Raw genomic sequence first — 14,084 nt, 5'->3', positions numbered from 1 at the left:
TTATTAAATTTCAATCAGTCACCAGTTTAATAGAAACAAACCCATATATATATATATATATATATAAAATTGGGTTGAGGAGGTGAGATCAGTTTAAAATAATGATTTTTTAGCAATTTTGAGATGGATTTGAGTGGTTTTGTATTATCTTAAATGAAAAGGTTGCAATACAAAAATAATGAGTTGAAACCATTAAATTATGAATGAGAATTGTCTCATAAAATGAGTAAATATCAATAAAAGTTGGGCTTGGACCTAAACTTGGATATTTAGACTTGGACTTGGACTTAGTCTTAAGCCTCGTTTAGGAACATGCTATTTTAGTAACTTTTTAACTTTTTGACTAAAATATGAGGTTAAAAAAATTAGTATGTTTCGGGTGACTTTTTGACTTTTTATAAAAAGATGTGCAAAAAGTAAAGAGAAAATGAAATTTTTGACTTTTTGGTATATGTTATAAGCTTTTTGATTTTTTTTTTAACTTTTTGACTTTTAAGCTAAAACAGTTACTTGCCAAACGAGGCTTAGTCTTGATTTGGACTGGCCTAGGTTTGTGTATGTGCATGTGTTAGTCTTGGGCATGAGCCAGATTGTGCTATACTAGACTGGGTTTATCTTGTGCATATATTTTAAACTGGGTTTGGATCGGATTGTGATCCAACACCCGTATTCATTTTGTAACCCATCTAGTTAGATTATTTAAATAACATTATACATATATAATATAAGGGAGGTTTTCAACTTTTGTAACTTTCATCTTTTGATGATGGAATTGATAATCATATTATGTACATAGAAGTTTTGCACCTTTGTAACTTTAACCCTAATGGCTAGAGTTGATGGCCATTGATGTTAAGTTTTATGGTAGTCTTCATGGCTCAAACCCCTTTCATACAAGTATAAAAATGGCCTTCCCCTCCAACTTAGATAGATGAGATAGAAATATTTTTGAGATGAAAAATTTGTGATTTTCTTTAGATAAAGTTAGTGAAAATTTTTATACCAAAGAAATTTTTCTATTTTCTTTGTACTAACCCTTTCTTTGGTTCTTGCTAGAGAGAGAGTGTTGTTATTGTCAAGTTCGCCGAAGCTATTCAGAAGGTGGGTCTACATTAGCTGGTTTCAAGTGTCGTATCTTGGAAGACAGACGCCAACATATCTCTAGCACTTATTGGAAGATAGTGAATTTGTTTTAAGGAAATTGTGGTATCACACAGGTTTCAGTTTGCATCTCTTATCTTTCGTTCTTCAAATTTTTAAACTTGAACTATTTCTTGCATATTATTTTATATGTTTATGGGAATCCATCTTGTAATATGTTTCATACTATAATCTAATTTATTTATGTATTTTTAGTTGTATAGTTTATTTTGTATTTTATTCTTTAATAAATAAATAAATAAATTATTTTATCATTTCTATTTATTTTATTTTATGTAATTTTTTTATATTATTATGAGAAAATAACAAAAATACTTTTCAGAAAATTATAATTTTTTGTTTTCCGTGTTTTTTTATTTTTACTGAATTTTTAAAATATTTTAAGTAATTTTTTTAATTTTTAGACATACCTAACATAAATATACCTAAAAAATAAAAAAATTTGTGAAGAAAATCTTTTAAAAATTTAATAAATACCAAAAATACAAAAATACAAAAAAAAAACGATAATTCAGTACATTTTTTTTTTGTATTTTTATGTATTTATTAATTTTTTACTTTTTAGATACATCTAAGTAAGATGCATCTAAAAAAATAAAAAAAAAATTTAAATTTAAAATTTTAAAAATATTTACTAAAAATACGAAAATTAAAAAATTTAATCTAAAAATTTCAAACCAACATATTGAATAAGATCTTCTGTCTAAATATTATTTCATCATTTCATTATGTGCGCATGATACCTCTCTACTCTAATTGGTGATGAGAGTCATTGGAATCGAGAAACAGGAAATATTCAAATAGAAAATTCGTTACCAAGGGAGGGGAGATGTAAGATTGCTCGAAATAGGCCTGCCACTATTTTGAAGAGAAAAGATATTTTAAGTTTATTTATTTTATTTCATTTTATTTTTTGGACGAGGAGGAGTTTTAAGTAGAGAATGGATTCTCTCCGGAGAATTTTATTTAAACTTTTAAAATATGTTTCAATACGTTCAATTTAAATTTATAAATTTTAATTTTTAATATTAATTTATTAATAAAGATAATACATATTAAATTTCAAAATAAATTTTTTTTTCATGGTATATCCTAATTAATTATTCCTAATCAAATCTCTATATCTTCTTTCTCAAGAGATTAAAGTTATTATTTTTCTTCTTCTTCTTCTTCTTCATCCCTCCAAAACTCCAATTCACCCTACCAAAACTCACCATCATCATCAACATCGTTATTTTTTATTATTTTAAAACCCTAAACCTTAGAAGAAAGTGTGAACAAAATCAAATAATAGATGAGAGTAATAATCAAAAAAGTTTTTTGAAACAACCCATCAAAAAGGAAGAAAGTATTCATATAAAGGGGTTTCACAATTTTTGTAGAATACCATCAATTATTTGCTATATTTTTTTTTTGAAAAAAATTAAAGGGTCCAGTAATTAAATTAACAATAACATATTATTGGAATTGTTCTTATTTTGTCATTTAAATAGTATATTATTTGAGAACTACTCTTTCTTGTTAGTGCCTGATACTTATGTGCTTATAAGTTTGGTTTTTATTTTTTCACAAGCATTATTGTGGATAATTTATAATGTAAATTTTTTTTTTCTTGTATTGAAAAGTTTTATAATACTTATGTAAAAGTTTGATTTTTTCTGTATTTATAATGCTTATGTGCTTATAAGTTTGGTTTTTTTTTTTTTTATATTGTATGCACGTGCAAGAAATAATCTTCTCGTATAATCATGTTGATCAAGTCCGCGCTCCTCAAAACGTTATCGCTTTACTCCCTGAAAACACAAACGTGAGCTAGCCGGCGAGTGTGTGCCGGATATCTCTCCGATCCCTAAGTCAGCAAAATAACCAAATAGACAAAAGCTCTATGTATTCGAGAATCAAAGTTGTGTTACCTCTCCATAGGTGATGTTGTAAGCTTTTATAGATTCCGTGTGGCATAATCCAAGTAGGACTCTTACTCCTCCATGTAGAGTCCTCACTACTACAAATATAGATAAAGATCACACTTTTTTGGTGTGATGTATGTTTTTTAATCACACCTTTTAAGTTTTATTAAAGTGTGGTCTTTAGGAGTGTGATTAAAAATGGTCATTTTTAATCACACTTTTTAAGTGTCATTAAAAAATGCTTTCATCACATCTTTTAAGTGTGATTAATAATATTTAGATCACACCTTTTAAGTGTGATTAAAAACATTTAGATCACACCTTTTAAGTGTGGTTAAAAACATTTAGATCACACCTTTTAAGTGTGATTAAAAATATTTAGATCACACCTTTTAAGTGTGTTTAAAAACTTTAGTTCACACCTTTTAAGTGTGATTAAAAACTTTAGATCACACCTTTTAAATGTGATTAAAAACATTTAGATCACACCTTTTAAGTGTGATTAAAAATATTTATATCACACCTTTTAAGTGTGGTTAAAAACATTTAGATCACACCTTTTAAGTGTGATTAAAAACTTTAGTTCACACCTTTTAAGTGTGATTAAAAACTTTAGATCACACCTTTTAAGTGTGATTAAAAACATTTAGATCACACCTTTTAAGTGTGATTAATAACTAATAAAACCTGTGATAAAAAAAAAAATTGACATATTTAAAGAATAATCAATATTATTTTTGCACGCGCATTTGAATAATACAATACACATTATATACTATATTTTGAATCACAACCATATATTGAATGAAATAATATCATATATTTCATAAATGAAAGTTAAATGTTTAAAAGTATATACAAAGAAATTAATAAAAAAAAAAATTAACTGTGATTACATACATTAAAAAATAAAAAATAAAAAACTTGAAAAAAGTAAGTTCTTGAATTCTTTGACCATATTTTGCATCTCTCCAAGAAATTTCTGACCTGAAAAATAAAAAAACAAATTAATTTAAAAACCGCCAGAAGCATATGAATAAACTTACTAATTAATTTATAAACTTACATTTAGATCACACCAAAAATAATGTAATTTATCCAGTTGTTAAACTGCCCCAATCCTTTCCCCACAGCCACAAAAAAATGACATAATTATTTTGATTCTCCACACAAATAGTATAAAGCTACAAAAGATATTGATACCCTTGTAGAAGCCAAAATAAATCATCAAGGCATGAATAATTTCAAACTTTCTTAAGCTAGAATAATTTAATAATAAAACAAAAAAGTGATCTTAAACTCAAGATATGCACTTGTAGAAAATGACAATATTATTTGAGAAACAAGACATTTAATAATTAAAATAGTCCAAAAGAGTCCCATGTAAATCATACAATCATTGAACACCAACCACAACCAAAATAATTAAAAACAATGTCTGGCACAACATTTGGACCTCAATGAAAAAATTAGCTTCAAATCCAAACAAGTGATGAATCATGAATCTATCACAGTGTGAGACTCCAATACCAAACAAACATATGCAAATTTCAACAAAAATTTAATCAATCTCCAAGCTAAGAATAAATATGGAGTTAATAAGGCCAATAGATGATACAGGAAGAGTTTTCTGTTACTGGAATCAACATATCACATATGGCATTAGAACCAGTTATAGTGTTTCTAATACCATCTTATGGATCCCAAAACAAACAGTATATGCATGTCAAATTATTAGTTTTCTTTGCACAACCGAAACATTTTCTGTTTTATATAATCAAATAAATTTTTTTAATTTCTATGGGAAATCAAAATACTCACGCAAACATATTATGTTTGAAATTCAAAACTTGAAGAAGCAAAACAAACCTTGTTGGATCCATTTTGTGCAGTCAAGGATTTAAGGGAAAAAAGTAGACCGAACATGAGCTTGTGGTCCTGCTGGTATGTTAACATCCAATGAAGAAAATTTCCAATTTAACCATCACTGATTTAACTTGAGACTTTTACACCCCACCATGAAAAAATTTCTTCACCCTTGCTCCCTATATAAACATCATCATCAAATAAAAAACACCATCACTAACATCATCCGCTCTTTCCTATCATAACCATATATATATACACATACCCATATCAGACATGATGCCTCAATTTTTTCCCAAACTAAAAATACAACTGTTACAATGAAGGAAAATTGGACTAAGAGGACACTTGACGACTTCTAATAGTGTCAAAATATGCCAAAAGGGAAAGAAGAAAAATATTGTAACTACTAAATACATTCAACAGATGCAACAACTATTGAGACTACATTACTAAACACTGCTAGAAAATTTATGATTGCTATGAAAGAGATTATTACACTATACACCCACAACCCGTCTCTATTCTTACTCACAGATATGTAAAACGTAAACAAAATCATGAACCGCCAATATATGATGCTACCCAACTCAGTTTTGTCATATATTCTAATAATTGAACTTCCTAATGATATCACAGCACATACAGTATACCATCTGCAGTCTTTTGTGCATACATACCTGTGTACCTATTCTCTCATTTGCACGCTGTAATGTTCACAAGCAGCACTATACTGTCCTATTTTGTTATGTAGATACATGCACTGATTCTGGATTATCACTGGAGTGGAGGCATGAAGAAATATATTGCTGATTGGATTACGAATTTGTCCTTCACTCACATGAAACGATCACCGCTGTTGTCACCTGCATTACTTTGTTTCAAACTAAGATTGGCGAAAGCCCTCGACAAATATAAAATGATGAAATTACATGTGCTCAAATTGGCATACCTTTTGCGCTTGCTCTTCAAGACTGTAGAAGTGGAAAAATTGCTGTGCCAATTCCTTTTCCTCTGATTAATGAACCAATTATTTATCTGTTTCAATTGCAACCCTGTTTCTTGGACCAATCTTGCCTTGTCTTCCTCCTGAAAGAACAACAATTAACCACGGTGATTTAGAAAAACTCACCACTTAATTCTTGCGGCAAGCAGTATCAACAAACTCACCACTTAATTCTTGCAGCATGCAGTATCACAGATCAATTTAGTCAAACAATAAAAGGCAAATTCAGTGTCCTTTTAATGTTATGGAGAGCACATGAGAGCAAACTTGCCCGAAACTTTTAGCACAAGTCCAAACCAATAACCATGGTTAGTTGGAGCTTCATGCTTACCCATTAGTGCTTTAACCTACCAAATTTGAAACTAATAGCACGAAAGCAACCCATTCAAAGCCAAAGGTCATTGTGCTTCTCAATCATGAAAACTTACAGTTGGGTACGGCCACTTAGAATATGATTGCCACCAAGCCTTCAACATAGAAGTGGTATCACCAGGGAGCTTTCTGCCCTTCTCTTGCATAAGATTTCCTCCCTAATGTCAACGATTTTCTCCTTGTAACCCTATAAAAAAAATTTTAAAACAAAAGAAAAAAAATATTAGTTGACGGCAATATATGCATAGAAAAGTGTCCACAATCAAATATTTGTCTCTCACCTGTTTCAGTTCATGCTTCAGCTCTTGCCTCACACGCTCCATCAAGGATCTTTCACTATCTGTTGGGACGAGAGGACCAAAACCCAAGATGTCAGCACCCTCCAAACTTCCATCAAACAAGTTTGTGTCACTGTCTACTTGGTCATCGTCATCATCAGACATTGTTGCCCCTGTGCCTTCTCCAGGAGAAACACCTGTTCATATACCATGTTAAGCAGAATTTGCTTTAGTATTTCAAGATTAGACAGCATGGAGTTCAACATGGTAACGTACAATTCCATTTTATAATTTTTCATTATGCTTTTGATTCTTGAATCTTGCTACTTTACCATAAGAACAGGTTTATCTGCAGAAGAAACAAAGCAATAGGTGTTCCTTTGACAATTTTTTTTTTAGATATTGTATATTTATCTCAATAAGGCAAGTGATCTACATTTGGTCAGACCAAAAAAAAAAAATCAAACGTAACCAATTCCGTGTTGTAAAAATGTATATGCATGTATCATGGTTCTCAAGGGTCATCACAGCCACACTAGGTATTCAGTTACAGGTGCTTCTTGTGAAATGTCATAAACCGTCATACGGAAAGGCTTAAGAATCAGATAGATACCATGCAGAGTACATTTTTTTAAAGCAATCACTAATTCCTCTATAAGTAATAGAAAGAATATTAGCATGCCAGACACAGGAGAATTTGCTAGTAAAAACAATGTAATGAGAAATATCCATGAAGATTTTTTTTTTTTTGGGTGGGTTATATCCATGAAGATAGATAGTAGCATTGAAGGCTTCGAAATGTTAATTACAGATAGAATGGAAAATATTGAACATGAAGTAGTCCAGAAGCAAGGGACTCATATCACTAAGTGTTATGGGCTAATACAGCATTCCCATGCATATAAAAATTGTGCAGCACTGCACCCAAAACCTTTATCTCAATACTTTCTCGCAGCACTTATATATGCTTCCTCATTTGTCCAGCCTCAAGCTGGTTCTCAGAGGGTTCAATTATTAATAATCATCTGTTGAAAAACAATTCCACACTTCCAGTTTCCTTCTGCAAATTCAGCAATTATGCTACAAAAAGGATTTTTTTTTGAAAGGTATTTTATTATGTAGATCATATTAGAATGCATTCACTAACAAGTAGCAACACAACATAATTTTAGGAGTAATGGATGTGTTGATTTGAGCATCTAAAAATCGAAGCCTATTGATGCTTGTGGGAATTTTAATCATAGTTTTTTTGCTTCATGCTTCTCAATGGAGTTGACATAGGAATTATCTCACACACAATAAGTAATCAACTGCTCGACAAGAGTTTGTGCCTAAATGATTTTATATTCTCATATACTAAGGCCTCATTTGGAAACAGACTATTTTAGTAAATTTTTGGTTTTTTGGCTAAAATATGAGGTAAAAAAAAAACTAGTATGTTTAGAATGGCTTTTTGGTTTTTTACGAAAAGATGTGCAAAAAGTAGAGAGAAAAGGGAATCTTTAACTTTTTGGTATAAGTTATAGGCTTTTTGATTTTTTTAGTAACTTTTAGGCTTTTAAGCTAAAACATTGACATGCCAAACGAGGCCTAAATATAAGTCTAGCCACCAAAGGAGTTAGAAAAATAATCTACATGGAAAATACATTATCTTCACTGAAGTAAATAATAAGAATAAGAATAATAATTTAAAAAATAAAAAACCAAATTCTTAGCTTTGACCTACCAGTTAACTGGGTCACAGCATGAAGTATCTATGTGCTCATGTGTAGTTAAGCTGAGGCTGAGTATACATATGCATTGAAAACTAAGAATGAAGTGCAATGATTTCATGAGGCCTTGGGCTTTAGGGTAAATTATTGGATTTAGTCAAGATGCCAATGGTGGTGGATGACAAGCAATAAACTCATTCAACCTAGTAAAGGGCTATGCTCTGAGAGTCCAGAGGATTCTTTGGATTTGGAAAACCAAATTAGAAACCTTCCCAGTAGTCCTGTTCTGTTTTGAAGTTTTCTTCTTCCTCAAAAGCAAAATATCACTACCTACCTACCAAGGAAGGTGATATGTACCATTCTTAATTCATATCAACAAACTAAAGAAAAATGTAAGGTCATGAGAAGTTATGTAAACTCCAATGTAAGTAACAGCACTAAAGGTCTCGAACTGTCAAAAAATTGTATGATAATCAACATCATTACAAGAAAGCAAGTAAAAATTGGCCTGCGGAAAAAGGATTTCAAATTCTGGGGAAACCTGGAATCTATTGGAGTACACAAGAAATCTGAGAAATGAACAAATCTAGAAAGAATAAATAATGAACATACCTGTTAAGCTTTGTAGGGATTGCTCAATTTCCCAGCAAGCCATTACTGCTTCCATTGCATGCACACGAACATGTTGTTGCAGTTGTTCTTTAAAAGAACAGAGCAAGAGTACATAAGCGTATTGATGGTTACTTGTATTCTTGATGGAAGGAAAAAGGCCTTGGCTTTAGTCCCATACCCTTTCCCCTTACTTTTTAGGGGTAGGGGATCTCGGGTTGGTTCCATTTAAAAAAACTTTTGTTTTGAATGTAGAACATGTTTATGTATCAAAATAAGTCTTAAAATAATATAATGCAGTCGTTTTATGACCACGACAGTTGCTCAAAGAAATTAGTAAATGGAAATTTTTGAAGCCTTGTAAGCGTATTGATGGTTAGTGGTATTCTTGCAAGAATTTAGGTTTTATAATCCATAGAATATATTATTTTGACAAATATTAAAATGGCTCCCAAGCATGAAGCAAAGTTCATCAGGACTTGTAAAAAGATCGACTAATCATCATGCGAAGCGTCAAGGAGTCTGCATCGTGCTTGGTGTTTTCTGTTGACACAAGAATTTTTTGCAGATTTATTTTTACAAAATGATTCATAATTCCACCATGTCAACTAAAGATCCCAAAAAGCCTGACATAGAATGACAAAAAGAAAAGTAGTGGGAAGTTGGATATCCTAATATTTCCTCCCAAATAGCAGTCCATTATTTGATCATTTAGGCAACTTAACTGTAAAACACCGGAGAACTAGATTTATTTCCAGAGAAATGGGTGCATAAATTCTTTCTGACCAAATTTTAGCATTCAATCTCATGTGTACTGAAAAAAATGAGAATAAACTTCTCTTTTTTTTTTTATTTATTCATTGACCAGTTCTGAAGGGAAGAGGAATCATATGTTCAAACAGTACATAAGCAAAACCCAGTGGAATGAAGAACTGTAATTCCACGCAATTCATTATATTTAGCTCCCAAAAAATCAATTAAGAACCTAAACATAATATAGTAGTCTGCATAAAGTTCTGTTTATATTCAGGTTTCAGGAACTGCTTTCGTGGATTTATATGACAGATTTGTGATTAGGCAGAATGAGAAAATATTATATGGCTCTAATGTCATGACAAAAACATGAGCACCATAGAGCTTGAGAACACCAAGTGATCTGCAAGACTCAAGTTCTTAATCAGTGTCTCAGAATATGCTCAAGTATCTGCCACCAAATACTGACTTTGGCATTCAAAAAAAGTGAAATCGGATAATTGAAAGAACTAAAACAACTCCTTAACAAGGCACATTAGATTCCAAATTATGTTCTCATTTTGCATACCATCACTATCCATCTTTAAGGCAAGATTATCACTTCTAAACAAGTTTCAATCATAATACACCAGTTTAATACCTTGCAGAAGATGAAAGTTATGACTCTGTCATTCCTGAAATTGTAACCTTGGAAGTTTCCATATCATTGAGATCAATAAAGATCACTCATTACTGTTCTAGTATATAGTTTGAAATTGAGAGCAGATTCAATCCTTTGTGCACACAATCCAATTTTCCTCTGCTGGGGATTTATCATAAAATACTATTTAGTGCAAAACTACCACAGGGAAAAATAGAAGAACTCTTCTACTACCACATCCATGAGTTATTCATATGAAATATATCCATATAAAATTCATCCACCCATGCAGAATAGTAGTTTTATCTCTAGGAAACTTTCTTCCTACAAATTTATAGGTACAAAAAATGAGAAACCTTATTATTATCAGGAAATTCTGCTTTCAAGTTCTTTAACCTCTTTCCATTTAATTGACAGGGTTGCAGGATGTATGCCGCTATGTTTACACAATATAGCTGATGTACAAGTGTAGACTCTTGTCAGTGACGAAACACCTTTCATGACTCTCAATTAAAGCACTCAAACCTCGGAGAAATAAATTAATTAATTAACTAAAAATCCAAAATGTATGGCATTAAGAAAATTTTACTACCATTCAATCCAAGTTCTCTAGATGTGGGAACCAATTCAAGCTCTTGTAGAATTTCCAATAGAGAAAACTCAAATTCATCCACAAGAGCCTAAGAATTGAAGCAGTTTTAATTCAACAACACAAAATAGTTAACTAATGCATTTAGTTGTACTACCTTCTTAAGGAAACTAAAACCCTAAAATTGGAGTTAATCAATGAGTTCATGTTTTTCCACATACTCGTCGTACACCTAACCTAATCATTATTAAAATGCCTTTATTCTCATTGTTAATAGGTCTACAGTTTGAAATGTCCAATTAAGATGCGACGCAGAGAGACAATAATGTGTTTGGTTATCTTGGAAACGACTTTACTTGGAAATGACTTTAAAGCAACAGAATCATCTAGTAGCATATGCTGATCATCTTTGACAGTAAAAAATATTTAATGAAATTGTTGCTTCAACTTTCAGATTCATTGAAAATGATCTTGGCTTTGAGTCACATCATCATCACTTTCTACATCTTTTAATTTTGTGAATGCATTACACTCTTAAAACTTTATTTAGATGCGTTTTACATAAATGGTAAAATTAATATCACATTTCCCTAATTGATTAACTAACTAACTTCAATCAAATATGAGTTCAGGGTATCCTCAATTGAAAAATGCAAAAATTATATTATCATAACAACTTCAAAGCTTTCTCAATCAGAGGTTATGAGATTTATTGTTCGCGTCAATTAATTTCTTAAAGAAGAACAAGAAGAAGAAAGCATTGCTATTGATTCTAATCGTATCTAAGGTCAAGAGCAAGGCTCACAGACTCTTAGGTTTCAGGAGAACTTCAGTTTACGGCAATCTCCATCATCAGTGGTGCATTTTGTAGTCATTGCTCATAGAGTCAGTCCATTATTGTGAGAAGTATACTGTTGAAATTTTTTTACTACGTAGTTCCAAATTTAAATTTTTCGCCCCCATGTAATCCAAATTCAGTAAATATTTTCTCAAAACTGCAGTTCAAAGCTTCTCAATCATGAGTAACACTCAATGAATAAGCAGCAATATTGGCCATTTTTTCATATCAACAGTCTCAGCTCCAATAAGTAATTGTCTATCACTGCAAATCAAGACCTCTCATATAATTTAGTAAAACAATACTTTAAAGTTCCTACCAAGAACTTAATTTAAGAGCAAAGACAACTAATCAAGACCTCTCATCCAATATTTAGTATAACAATACTATAAGTTCCTAAAATAACTTAATTTTATGAGCAAAACGTTTGATGCCCTTGTTCCAGCCACTCTTCACATTACAATGCAGATCCATACGAACACAACAAGTACAGAAAGAACAAAAATAACCAATATTTTCCCTATAATATTTACTTGTCAAGAGGATATTGATCAAAATTGATTTAAAAAAATAATCTATAGCAAGGAAAATTTTCGCCCTGATGAATTGTTATGTTCTGATTTTTGACAGCATAGAGACAAAATTGGATGACAAAACAATCAGAAACAAGACCCATAATAAACTCATCTTCAGTTTCATAAATAGCATACACATATCCCCTAATTAATAACATCCACAGCAAAAAGAATAATACAAACAAACAATTTTGACCCAGGAAATCATATATATCACCTAATTAATAACATCCATAGCAAAAAGAATAATAATGCAGTGGACGATTCCATTCTTCTTTCCACTTAATCAACAACAAATCTAAGAAATCAACAACAATTTTGACCCAGGAAATCATATATATATAATAGGAACAAATGAGAATGATGATGAAAAAAAATCCACAACAAACCCTAAATCTTCAAACCCATAAAACTTAATTAATCAAACCCATTTAACAAATCAACAACAAATCAAACCATGGCAAGAAATCATATATATATATATATATATATATATCAGTAACAAATCAAAATGAAGACGAAAGGGACCTCGTCGGTCGCCGCCTTCCCTTGCCTCGATGTCGCCTCCCCTCGCCTAGCTGCCGGAGTCGTCTGCTGGAGTCGTCTACCGGAGTCACATCGCCTTCATCTCCATGTCGTTTCATCTCTGCATCTCTCTCAAAGACGGGTTGGGTTAGGGTTATGCAACAAATGAGAGAGAGAAAAAGAGGCTGAAATTCAAAGGGAAAAAAAAATAGAAAACGATTGAGAGAGAGACAGAGAGAGATGAGCGCGACTGAGAAGAAGAAAAATGAGGGAAATTTTGGGGGGAATTTTGGAATAATTTGTTAGTTTTTTTTTTTTTTTTTCAAACGTGGCAAATGGGCGGGTCTGAACGAGTCAAAATAGATTTTGTATTAAAAATTTGTTTCAATTTTTGAAAATTATTTTTTTGAGTTTTTAATTAGTATTTTTTTATTTTTAGTAAATTTTTTTAATATTTTAATCAATTAAAAAAATATTTAAAATATTTAAAAAATCAACAACTAATCAAGCTATTTTTTAATTATATTTGGTTCTAATACTCGGTTTTCTCAGCAAACAAACAGAGAAGAGAAAATTTTCAAAAAAAAAAAGAATAAACAATCTTGCATAAAAAACAAATATACAAACACAAGGGTCTAAAAGTAAAATAAGAGAGAAGCACAGATCGATTACAAATCAATCAGAAAGTCTATGTATGAAAATCAAATGATAGAGATTAAAAAGAAAAAAATCAAAACGTATGTATGAAAATCAAATGATAGAAATATAGATATTATTATTATTTTTTATTTGGTAGAAGTAGGGGTAATATTTTAATGAAAAATATTTTTCACTAAAATAAAAGTTTATTTTTTGTGGTCAATGAAAAATATTTTTCTACGGCCTATTTTTTTTGGTTAGTAAAAATCATGAACTAATTTTTTGTGGTAGAGGAAAGGTAGCGACATTAGTAGTGGAGGTGGTGGATAAGAGATGATGGTGGTGGTGGTGGTGATGGCGAAAAATATTAGTGGTGAAGTTGTGGTAGTTGTAGTGTAGATGGAGTGGAAGGGGTGAAGGAGAGGTAATGGTAGTAGTAGTGGCAGTCGTAGAGGTGAAGTGGCGACAGTGGAAGTAGTGGTGGTGGTGGAATGACGTTTGCAGTAGTGGTGAAGGTGGTAGAGGAGATGGGTGGTGAGAGAGAGAGAGATAAGTGAGAGACGGATAGAAGAGATAGAGAGAGAGAATAGAGCGGGAATGGAAAACAAAAGCAT

At 31.2% G+C, this 14,084-nt stretch overlaps 1 pseudogene across 1 annotated transcript; it reads right to left on the bottom strand.

Annotated features, from left to right (window-relative positions):
* Nucleotides 1-5,619: 5,619 nt before the first annotated feature.
* LOC145793114 (homeobox protein knotted-1-like 2) lies at nt 5,620-9,121 on the bottom strand (annotated as a pseudogene). Its single transcript, XR_014333687.1, has 5 exons — nt 8,915-9,121; nt 6,594-6,787; nt 6,369-6,499; nt 5,887-6,023; nt 5,620-5,800 (listed from the first exon to the last, which is right to left on the bottom strand). The product of XR_014333687.1 is annotated as a homeobox protein knotted-1-like 2 (transcript).
* Nucleotides 9,122-14,084: the final 4,963 nt, after the last annotated feature.

This window comes from Camellia sinensis, chromosome 6, assembly GCF_055761805.1.
Source record: "Camellia sinensis isolate YWXY chromosome 6, ASM5576180v1, whole genome shotgun sequence".
Classification (NCBI taxonomy): Eukaryota; Viridiplantae; Streptophyta; class Magnoliopsida; order Ericales; family Theaceae; genus Camellia; species Camellia sinensis.
The sequence above is the reverse complement of the archived record's forward strand: the minus strand, read 5'-3'. Positions and strand labels throughout refer to the sequence as shown.